This window comes from Anabrus simplex, chromosome 1, assembly GCF_040414725.1.
Source record: "Anabrus simplex isolate iqAnaSimp1 chromosome 1, ASM4041472v1, whole genome shotgun sequence".
Classification (NCBI taxonomy): domain Eukaryota; kingdom Metazoa; phylum Arthropoda; class Insecta; order Orthoptera; family Tettigoniidae; genus Anabrus; species Anabrus simplex.
In genome coordinates, this window is record NC_090265.1 from 1,440,656,794 (window position 1) to 1,440,669,374 (window position 12,581).

The window sequence follows — 12,581 nt, forward strand, 5'->3', positions numbered from 1 at the left end:
CTTTAGCGACGATGGGATAGGAAAGGGCTAGGAGTGGTAACGAAGCGGTCGTGGCCGTAATTAAGCTGCAGCCCCACCATTTGCCCGGAGTGTAAATGGGAAGCCACAGAAACCCATCTTCAGGGCTGCCGACAGTGGGGCTCGAACCACGATCTCCGAAATGCAAGCTCACAGGTGCGCCCACCTAACCGCACACCCAACTCGCCCGTTTAATTATGTATTTATAACTGCTGATGTTTGTACAGTTGTTTATAGCATATTATTTGAATAAGTAATGACGTCACAGAATGCAAAAAGACATGCCAATTACTTGGAAATTGAATATACACTGACTGACAGAGCAAATGCAACACCAAGAAGGAGTGGTTCGAAAGGGATGAAAGTTGGGAAAAAAACAGAGACGGCACGGACGAATAATTGATGTTTATTTCAAACCGATATGCAGGTTACACAATGCGCACGGCATCGACTCAGTAGGATGTAGGACCACCGCGAGCGGCGATGCACGCAGAAACACGTCGAGGTACAGAGTCAATAAGAGTGCGGATGGTGTCCTGAGGGATGGTTCTCCATTCTCTGTCAACCATTTTCCACAGTTGGTCGTCCGTACGAGGCTGGGGCAGAGTTTGCAAACGGCGTCCAATGAGATCCCACACGTGTTCGATTGGTGAGAGATCCGGAGAGTACGCTGGCCACGGAAGCATCTGTACACCTCGTAGAGCCTGTTGGGAGATGCGAGCAGTGTGTGGGCGGGCATTATCCTGCTGAAACAGAGCATTGGGCAGCCCCTGAAGGTACGGGAGTGCCACTGGCCGCAGCACATGCTGCACGTAGCGGTGGGCATTTAACGTGCCTTGAATACGCACTAGAGGTGACGTGGAATCATACGCAATAGCGCCCCAAACCATGATGCCGCGTTGTCTAGCGGTAGGGCGCTCCACAGTTACTGCCGGATTTGACCTTTCTCCACGCCGACGCCACACTCGTCTGCGGTGACTATCACTGACAGAACAGAAGCGTGACTCATCGGAGAACACGACGTTCCGCCATTCCCTCATCCAAGTCGCTCTAGCCCGGCACCATGCCAGGCGTGCACGTCTATGCTGTGGAGTCAATGGTAGTCTTCTGAGCGGACGCCGGGAGTGCAGGCCTCCTTCAACCAATCGACGGGAAATTGTTGTGGTCGATATTGGAACAGCCAGGGTGTCTTGCACATGCTGAAGAATGGCGGTTGACGTGGCGTGCGGGGCTGCCACCGCTTGACGGCGGATGCGCCGATCCTCGCGTGCTGACGTCACTCGGGCTGCGCCTGGACCCCTCGCACGTGCCACATGTCCCTGCGCCAACCATCTTCGCCACAGGCGCTGCACCGTGGACACATCCCTATGGGTATCGGCTGCGATTTGACGAAGCGACCAACCTGCCCTTCTCAGCCCGATCACCATACCCCTCGTAAAGTCGTCTGTCTGCCGGAAATGCCTCCGTTGACGGCGGCCTGGCATTCTTAGCTATACACGTGTCCTGTGGCACACGACAACACGTTCTACAATGACTGTCGGCTGAGAAATCACGGTACGAAGTGGGCCATTCGCCAACGCCGTGTCCCATTTATCGTTCGCTACGTGCGCAGCACAGCGGCGCATTTCACATCATGAGCATACCTCAGTGACGTCAGTCTACCCTGCAATTGGCATAAAGTTCTGACCACTCCTTCTTGGTGTTGCATTTGCTATGTCAGTCAGTGTATATATATACACACACAAGAGACACACTTTTGATATATTTCTGTACAGAAGGGTGTTTACCAAATTCCACATATGGCAGAAGAGATAACAAATAATAAAAAAGTACTTCCTGAGCTCTGATGAGAAATGTTTGAAATACAAAATTTTCAGTCAAACCTCCATCGGAAGAGGCACAGAGGCGTAAGCAAAATTGTTGGATCCATTTATAACATGTGGCAGTGTTTTCTTGCCAGCGAAGTTGTCGTTTTCCATGTTCTTAGTGGGAAAAGCTGTCGTTAGAGTGTGAGTAATCTTGCAAACTCCTGCATAGTGTAAGAAACTAACGGAAGGATGAGGTAAGTTCAGCTCACTTCAGTTACACTTCTTTCTTCTGCTACTGATGTGTGGTCCCATTCACTGAAATATAAGCATACATAAAATATTAGCTACTGCCATTACCGGCCGAGTTTGCCGTGCGGTTAGGGGCGCGCGGTTGTGAGCTTGCATCCGGGAGATAGTGGGTTCGAATTCCACTGTCGGCAGCCCTGAAGATGATTTTCCGTGGTTTCTCATTTTCACACCAGGCAGATGCTGGGACTGTGCCTTAATTAAGACTACGGCCACTTCCTTCACATTCTTACGCCTTTCCAGTCCCATCGTCACCGTAAGACCGATGTGTGTCGGTGTGACGTAAAACAAATTGTTAAAAAAAAAAAAATTACTGCTATTTTCCACATTTTCTCCTGTGCCTTTTGGTGTGCAATTCAGTTAACACGTATTGTTTCCACAGATGGCTACTGATAAACCACTTCCAGTAAGCTCCCTTACTGGCTCGGTGTTGGAAACAATGTGCATGCTAAGGAACTAGTTCTGCGGGGAAGGATATTCCAGATCTCAAGTCAGTTGCACAGAAGATGAAAGGAAAGTCTTCACCATGGGAAGGATTTTTTTCTACTATTAATATTCCAAGTCAAAAATTTTCTACTACTTCAAGACAGAGAAGCAATGTATTCCAGACAATGAGACTTTATAAAAATGAATACATTTTACAGACTACGTAGGAGAATGAGGGAGGAAAAATGTTAGTTTTTGTGAGATGTACAGTAGGCACAAGTTCCTGTTGGATATGGCTCCTTTCACTGATTAGACAGGATTTTAAATAACACATTTCCCTCACCAAAATTCCATGTACACATTGGCATGCAAACTGAACAATAAATAAATACATTTACACCTACGTCCCAATATTTGAAAGATCAAGTACAGTCCAGAGGCTGAATAGAATAATGAAATACCTCATTAGTTCTTAACTACTCTTTACCCAGACAGGGAAACATAAACAAGCCTAGAGCAATTGCCTTCACCTTAAAGTTCCAGCGCCTACCTAGACCTAACCTGAAAACAATCTTCACTAAGTGAGCAAGTAATGCTGCTAAGTTACGATGCTTCGAGAAAATTTTCTGCAGGAAAATCCCCAAAGATTACTCCTGACCCTTGCCATTTCCCTTACTTATTTTCTCGGCATATTGCATTTCGTGTGAAACTGTTCGAGATTTTTTTTTTTGTTTGAATGATTATTCTCTTGCACAGCGTAGGCTTCCGAGAGATTATATGTCTGCAAGTTGTTGGCACTGGCTTTCACCCCCTCACTTCCTATTATCATATGTCACGTCATACATTTCATCACATTAACTCCGTTTATTGAGGTTGACGCCTGGAAGAGCATCTGGTCGTAAAAACTCGCTAAAAAGATTTATTTCATTTTATACCCGACACCGTAAAGAAAACGGGGGCCAACCCGTGTGGGTGGGGGACGCAGAAGAAGAATACACCCACGGTATCCCCTGCCTATCATAAGAGGCGATTAAAGGGGCGACCTAGGCGTGGGCATGGATTGTGGTTTGGTCCCATGTGTTGGACGCCCCGTGGATGGGAGGGGCTGAATACATCCACAGGTAATCCCTGCCTGTCGTAAAAGGCGACTAAAAGGGTCATGTGACCATCGGTATCCTCTTTATTTTTATTTTTTGAGGGTTAGTTGTAGACAGATTCAAAATTCTTGATGTGCGTGCTGCCTGGAGATGGGCCTCTTACTTGTGCGATTACACTCGAAAGCCCGATGGTATTTCCAAAAATCACGCCGGATGGGAGCGCCATGTACCCGCGCATAGTATCCGCCTGACAACACACATACCCGCATAGCCGAATGCCAGAGAAACATGTTATTATTAATTGTTTATTATTTTTTTAAATTTATACTTATTACTCTGTACACGATATGGGGGTACATGCTATTGCGGGTGATTGGAGGAACGGGGTCCTAGTGCTTACTGCCTAAGTCATCCCGTATTAGGCATCGTTTGACGTCGGATCCCGGGTAATACCTGCTATGACCAGGTGGGTATTGCCTTGGCTGCTTGGTTCGGCTATAGATACTCCTGATTCGGAGTGGGTGGCATTCGGGGAGGATGATTTCGTGCATGGCTTCGAAACGTCTTCGACCTGCTCAACGTGGTCCGCCACCGAAGTCTTTAATTTTAGATTCAATCAGGGGGGCAACCCCCTGGGAACAGGCGCAGCGTGTTTGTATGGGATCCAGCTTCCATAGGTTCCTAGTTGCTACCAGAACCGATGGGCACGATTTTAAGCTGATTAAATCGTTCCTTTTTAGTAGACACTTGAGGATCGCACGAAATGCGCAACGGTAGTTTGCTTTTAAGGACTCGCACAGCAGTTCGAGCCGATCAGTTGCTTAAATGCGACCACTTTGGCGAAATCCCCTTCAGAGTGGAGGAATACAAATCCTTGAATCTGGTTCGCGGAGTCGATAAGTTGATGAAGACACGAAGAACCGTGGCCTGACTACATGTCCGGTGCATTACGCGCAAAGTCAGCGATGAAGACATTGTCACGGGTGCTTTCATTGCCTCTTTCAAGTTGTCAATGTCACCAGAAAAAGTCACGGTAACAACCTATCGTTGCGATGTGAGGCCGTACATTGCGCCTCCTATGCGGTGCTATCAATGCCAGAGATTCGGAAACATGGTATCTCGTTGTTCGAATCAGAATGTGTGTGCTACATGTGGAAGAGGAGTTCATGGCGCGGAAGAGTGCATAACTCCGTGCAAGTCCCTGGATGGTCTTTCCTGCCAGGAAGCGCGCTGTAAGTTTAATTCCACGAATGTACCTGCACATATACTAGACTATAGCATGATAGCTCAGAATCTACCAGGTTCATCATTCACATCAGCTATACCAGTGAAGATCGCCGCGCCCATGGCGGCTGTTGCTCCTGACAGCAAAGTCGCAAAGAGTAAAAGCTCGAAAGGAGGGGCGGGGGGGGGGGTTGTTGGCGGAGGGGAGATTATCCAACCTTCGACCACTAAGAAGTCTGTGCCGGTTGATAATCCTAAACCGCAACATCAGGGGGCGGAAGCCAACTCCCCCTTCCCCAAGAGGTCGGCGAAAGCCGTGCCTAAGACGGCGAGGCGGCATTGGCCACCAGGGCTGGGAAAATATCTCAAATCCCGTCGAAACAAGAGAAGAAGGCGGAGAAGAGGAACGCCCGTACCTGACGCTTCCGCTCTTCTCCTACGAAGGGGAAATCATGCCGTCCATCTGGAATCTCCTTGTCCGTTCATGACGGGATGGACGTCGTGCTTTTATCTATATATATGGATGTAGATGTTAGTGTTTAGGTTTAAAGGCTTCTTGTTGCTTATGACTTTAACACTCGCCCTTTTTAGTCCATACTATGGCTCTGTTACACTGGAATTGTACCGGTTATGACAGGCATCTTGCTGAGCTGCGTCAGCTGATTAGTGAGTTCGCGGCGAGTATACTCTTTATTCAGGAAACTAATCTCAGACCAGTCATCATACGATCTTGAGAAATTTTAGACTATACTCGACAGAACGACGCTATGCTAACAGGTCTTCCGGTGGCGTTGGTATATCTGTTCGTTCTGATATCTACAGCGAAGAGGTTCCACTAAGAACCCCGCTGGAAGCAGTTGCGGTAAGAGTATCGCTGCCTGTCTTAGAAAGTGTGTAATGTTTATTTTCCACCAGGCCAGCCTCTTATTTTAAATAGTGTAAATGACCTTACAGATCAGCTTCCACCTCCATTCCTCTTAATGGGAGATTTTAACGCCCATCACCCTATATGGGGCTCTGAAATGACTTGCCCCACGGGAAGGGAGTTGGAACAGTTAGTAAGAGAGCTGGATTTATGTATTTTGAACACATGCGAACCCACACATTTCAGCGTGCGTTACGGCACATACTCTCGCGTATTTATTTAATCGTATGGTGATTGTAATAACACATTTAAAAGTCCAGGTCCAAGTTTTTCAGCCACTCTACAGCATTTTATGAAGGATGAAACAGGTCGCTGGGGCTTCCGGAGTAGGCATGAAGAGGGTAGTACAGGATGACCTTGTCCATGGTCTGCTGCACTTCACTGCATTCACACATGGGAGAATCCATTCAACCCCACTTATAGCGCAAGAAATTGTAGCGTCCATGCCCAGTTCTCAGTGTGTTGAGGCGACACCATGGTTTTCTTGCGAGGACGACTCCCTTCATTTTCCGAGTCGGACTCAGCTCGTGAGCATTAGTTCCAGAAGTTGAGTTTGACCACTCATCCCGCCAGCTCTGGTTTAGATTAAAATTATCCCTCAAGCATCGGCCGGCCAGTACACTTGCTGGTCTCTTAGATCGAAGTCATTGTGGTGAACTGGTTATGAGGGAGATGACCAGATCTTCTTTGCTTCCCTCAGCAGAACTTCCTCTCTCCTCAGGTCGGGTGGTGGGATATGACTAAGTACGGGTAACCAGTGGCGAGGTGTTAACTTTACAGTAGCAGTTATGCAGCGCATGATATCATTCAGCTTAATATCCACTTTATTCACATATTCACTTTCCAGCCATACCGAGACACAGTATTCTGTTATGAACTGTGCATCGAAGTAGGAGGTGGGCATATTCATCATCATCTTTATTCAAACCATTGGGCGGATTATTTCCTTTCAGTATTTCATTCCATTTACAGTGTTGTGAGTGAAGGAATACACAGTTGTGGGGCGGCGGAGTTGCGTCTTCGGGCATGTTAAATAATTAAGAACTTTACTGCGATCATCTGACGAGAGGAGAAACGATCTGGTGCATTCCTTGACTGACAAGTGTGTCTTAATTACAGTGTGTTCTTGTACTGTGTGTGCCAGTACGACTGTTTAATAAACGAACTGTGGATACTGCCTGTAAGGGACAAGGCCAATCCTGTGCGAGTCGAACGTGAAAACTTGCGCATGCGCTAGGAGCATTATCTCTGTCTCCATCATAAGCTTACCGGGCTAAAAATTAGTCACCCCCTGGAGAATTCATTACAAGCATCATTTAATACCGTGTAACTTCGCCTCTGAACTTGATAACCGCCTCGATTCGGTTAGGAACTGAGTCCACGAGGTTGTGCAGGTACTTCGAATTCAGGTTAAGCCATTCGCTGAGTATTCAATCGCACAATCCCACCAAATTGTGGAGATGCTGATGTCGGTGCTTTACCCACTGTTCCGACATGTTGCACAGATTTTTGTTGAGGTTCAAGTAAAGTGATTTTTTAGGTCAATCGAGATGTAATAGGGTGGGGGAGTGTTCATAAAACCAGTCTCATATGCGTCAGGTCCGATGAACTTTGCTGTTGTCACCTTGAACAGTGGGAGTATCAATAGCTTATTAATTAATTAATTAATTAATTAATTAATTAATTAATTAATCAGTCAATCAATCAATCACTACTGATCTGCATTTAGGGCAGTCGCCCAGGTGGAAGATTCCCTATCTGTTGTTTTCCTAGCCTTTTCTTAAATGATTGCAAAGACATTGGAAATTTATTGAGCATCTCCCTTGGTAAGTTATTCCAATCCCTAACTCCCCTTCCTATAAACGAATATTTGCCCCAATTTGTCCTCTTGAATTCCAACTTTATCTTCATATTGTGATCTTTCCTACTTTTAAAGACACCACTCAAACTCAGTGCCGGATTAAGGTGTTTGGGGGCCCTGGGCTGTTTAAAAATGCGGGGCCTCTTCTTCGTAACATCACGTAAGACTAGCATACCGTACTGAAGTTGTTATAGAACTACTTCCACATAAATTGATGAATAGGGAAGTGTTGAAATAGACTACAATTTTTCTCTATTTTTCACGTTAATATTTCGCAACGCCAAAACATATTTTACATTTGTCTCATCATCACTATCAAATCGACATACAAAACAGAACTTACGTTTTTTGGCACCACTAGGATGTTTTCTATCCATTTTACAAGAACATTACAGTTGTAACTTATGAATGGTTCAATAATCAGAGGTGAACTGGAAGTTCTCTTCCTGATGCAAAGATATTGTATAGCATGCGCATTTCACCATGCTTCCCCTGTCCCCTCCCGCTCACTTCCTAGACCTCTTCCCCCTTCCCCATCTGCCCGTACTCACAAGCTGCCAGATTTAAACTTTCGTCAACAATAACTTTTACAATAATTACAGTGCGTAAGTAGCGATGATTCATGTCTCCGGACGGTAATTGATTCTAGCAGTGATAAAATACTAACGCGGACAGCTGATAAGAAGGAAGGAAGAGTACGTGTTTGATATTTTGCGAGCGTAAATATTCATATACATGCACGGAGGTGGAACAGCAGGCCTTTTTATACGATTTTAGATTCGGCCAAGGGCCGGGGCCCCTTGGCACGCGGGGCCTGGGGCTGCAGCCCCTTTAGCCCCCTCTTAATCCGGCCCTGCTCAAACTTATTCGTCTACTGATGTCCTCCCTCGTCATCTCTCCACTGAAAGTTCGGAACATACCGCTTAGTCTCCCAAGTCCCCAGCCTAAACTTTGCAACATTTTTGTAACGCTACTCTTTTGTCGGAAATCGCCCAGAACAAATCGAGCTGCTTTTCTGAATCAAGTAATCCTGGTGAGGGTCCCATACACTGGAACCATACTCTAGTTGGGGTCTCACCAGAGACAAATATGCTCTCTCCTTTACATCATGTCAGTAGTCACCTCAGCGTGCGAACCAAATCCATGATATGAAAAACACCCCCAAAACACCACAGACCGATCTCCAGTGAACCTGGCCTTGCATACACCCAGGAAAAATGCTTCATTGGCCTTCGGTGCACTCGATTACGTTCGTCATTGGGATACAGTGAGACACGTGATTTATTACCTTCTGCCAGTCAGCTACTGTCCACGTTCGATGATTTCGACGCGCGGCTTTATTTGCCTGTGTAAGCAATGGCCTCTTGCCAGGTGATCAACTCCAAATGTTCATTGCATAGAGTTCCCGTCGAAATGTTCTCTTGCTAACAGGTTGGGATAGACCTTCATTCACTGATTGCAACAATTCCTGTCGGGATCTTTTTCCGACCTCAATTCTGACGTCGGGTTTTGTGGCCACTGTTCGTAGACACGTTGAGCAGTCCGCTACGAAACACCAACAAATCTTGCAACTTGACGTACCATATGGACATGGGCCCCCTTTTCCCACTCTGTCACATCCTTACATTTAGCCATGTTGACGTACACTGTCCGCTTGAAACATCAATGTCTCAACTGATCGCTGCTGTATTATGCTCACGCAGAGGCAGTGCATATGGGGTTGAGCAAGGGGACTCGTTCGCTGCGCCATCTGTACAGGCTTAATGATCCATCCATGCGTGCGAACTAGTGTGTGCAATGTTTTGTCCGTTGAGCTCACTTCAACACGTTCATCACCCTTTTCCGATCTGAAAAGGTCGTTATCCATCGACTAGGAGACAAATCATTTAGACATTAAAGATTTGTGCCGAAACTACAGTACATTAAACCGTCAGTCCTTTACAAGCTTACTACAGTGAACTTAACATATCTGAGCAACATGATAAGTGATCACAGATCAGTGATCACTATATTACATTGTTTTGTTTGTGGAGCTGGTTACTAGAATAAATGCTGACAATACACTAATGTTGTAGGTCCCCATGGGAAATCTTTGTGAATGTGAAGAAGCAATACGGAATATTCCTCCTGTGGAGAAGTTGCATCCGTGACACACTAGACTTTCATACATGTCGAAAGAGTGTGTAGAATTTCACTTGAAGTGGTAAAGAAGATGCAGTTGATATCCCCTGAACTAACCCCTTTTTCAGATGAGATGAGATTCGTAGATCCACCCGTTTCACTGCCACTTAAATCTTCGCAGGTTTTTCACGGTGTTGTGAAGTTGAGCAATAGATTTCAGGCATTACTTTATTTCTTTGCACTGAACGAGAATTTTGAGCGTGATGCCGACATTGGGTCTTGTGTTATGACGATGTCTAAGCACGTTTTAGAAAAATGTTAAATTTTCAGCCCATTTTGCACTTGGATATGAATGTCGTTGCGGCTGAGTACAGGATTATATGTGGCAAGATTTTGGGCTGTGTCAGAAAGAAGATAGTATGGAACAAGCTGAAGCTTGAGAACAGTTCATTTTGTTGGAGAATTTAGAGAGTACCAGGATGTTATCGCAATTGTCAAAACTTGGCTAAATGTATTATGTCTGTCGCATTCTAGAGCAGCGTCAGAGCGAGTTATCACTTGTGTCAATGACAAAAGGGAAGAGACGCCATTCTCAGTTCAGTGTGTATCACTCGGTGTGCTTTCAAAGCTAAGGGTATGGAGAGACTGTACTGAATTTAAAGTAACTGACTGATAAGCATCTTGAGAAACACAACTCTGACGATCTGTATTAAGCACGCAAATGAAAGGCAAGCTTCAACTGTTAGGGTTTAAATATGTTGGAGTTGTTCACCTCGCCACGCATCTCGCCGTGCACCTCGCCGTTCACCTGGAATCAAATTGGTTTGATATTTCAGGATGCACGTGCCTGGAACTCGGGTTGTGATTGGTTGTCACAAGGTTACGTCATCGTCTGCTATATGCGATGACGCATTGCTGTCATATTGATGGTCATGTTGTGTCGTAACACTGTACCCGTGGAAAAGAGGCGATTAATAAGCGATACTTTCCGCGAAACTGCTAAATGGAATTAGCGTCACGATTCGTACCATAACGGATGCATTGAAGACAAATGTTGAAAAGAGTTTGTAGCCAACTGTAGTGCCACAGGCAGAAAAGTAAACTGGTGTCCTCATCCCGAGGTGATGCAGCTCTTTTCAGGCACACCCCTGATGGAGGTGAGCTGCATGTACCATTTCAACCACATACCAGCCCTCCTGCCAGTCTTAAATTTCTGGCAGTACACCTTATAATTTCTACAATAGACACATCAAGCGTTTTCAAAATAATACAATAATTAATGATTACGTATTTGGTCTGTGATAATGCCAAGCACGGGAACATTTAAATGCCTGCGAAAGTACTGTATATTTAGAACTTCATGAATATTGCACCTGATTTTTGTAACTTTTACTTCATTGGAAATAATAAATTATGAACTGAAACATTCGAAGTCGGACATCACTCCGGACGATGGGATCTCTGCATTGTCATTTATTTATTCTCTGTCATTTAATGTATTATGGAGAAATCAAATGGCTTTAACAATAGCTTCTGCAGTTCCAGGACGTTTCTGTGGCTTTGTGCTATATTCTCATTTCGCGGATAGAATTCGGTTGTTGCATTCCACCGTTTTTAACGCCACCGACAGGTTATTAAATAGCTCCTTCTCTTCATCTAGATGTTTGGGAGAATATGGTTTCAACAAATCCTCATATTTGAACGCGGGAGAAATTCTTTAGCAGCTATATTTAGTGCGAGCTTTTCCATTAATTTGTAAATTACCGAGCTCCAGAAAGTTCCACCATTACGAGTACTCTGTTTTGTATATGCTCCAATTTCGTATTTCGCTGTCTGACTAAATATTATTACTTAATGTATTAAACGGCGGGAAGAGCGGCGAGGGGAAATGCTTCAGTATGTTGTGCTGAGGCGAGGTGCAAGGTGCATGGCGAGATGCACGGCGAGATTAACAACTCCATGTTTTTGGCCTTAGATTGTCCAATAATAATAATAATAATAATAATAATAATAATAATAATAATAATAATAATAATAATAATAATTTGTAATTTAAATTTATTGTCTGTTGCATTGTATATTTAGTATATTAAAACTTGGGCTTTCCTTATGTAATATTGAAATATGTCTTTGAGTATCAGAAATGGTAGTGATCAGAAGAAAATAAACGATTTAGTTATCTATGCCACATTGCAAGCGAGGAAGGTGCATTTCGTATTTTTCATTTCCCGTGTCTTAATGACGAGGCTTGCAGAATTTCCCGTATATATATATAAAAAAAAAAAAAAAAAAACCTTTCCTCTCATATTTTAAAATTAGCAAAATTTTCTGCCAGCTGACAAACACTGTTTCACAGAAGAAAGCAAAACTACGCCAAGAGCAGTAGCCCAAGACTACCACCATGTTTTTATTCTGCATCACGGTCTCATATTGAAATTAGTCGTCTGAGATATTATAGTTGGTCTTGTTAAGAGGGATTAGATCATGTGGACCTAAAACGCCAACGCTTATAAATCATGTAACTAGCCCTCTGTTCGTCTGTTGGTCATCTGGGAACCAGTGATAGTAAAGCAGTGAAAATAAGATTTAGACAGGAGTGTGATTCTAGCCACATCATGTGTTAGTTTTACCCCCACTGTTCTATCATTTGGACTACGTTCAGTTTCCCACATTTGGAGATATCTAATTGTTGATAATGGGTTATTCCACCTTTAAGGAACGGTCAATGCTTTATCAGCTGCATATTTACAGAAGGAGAATATCTTGACTGATTAGTGATTTTTAGACTTAATATT

General features: G+C 44.5%; 1 protein-coding gene across 1 annotated transcript in view; it reads left to right on the forward strand.

The window, feature by feature from the left end:
• Window positions 1-12,581, forward strand: part of LOC136860514 (protogenin) — a 606,373-nt gene that overhangs the window by 322,291 nt on the left and 271,501 nt on the right. The gene's annotated exons all lie outside the window — the stretch shown is intronic.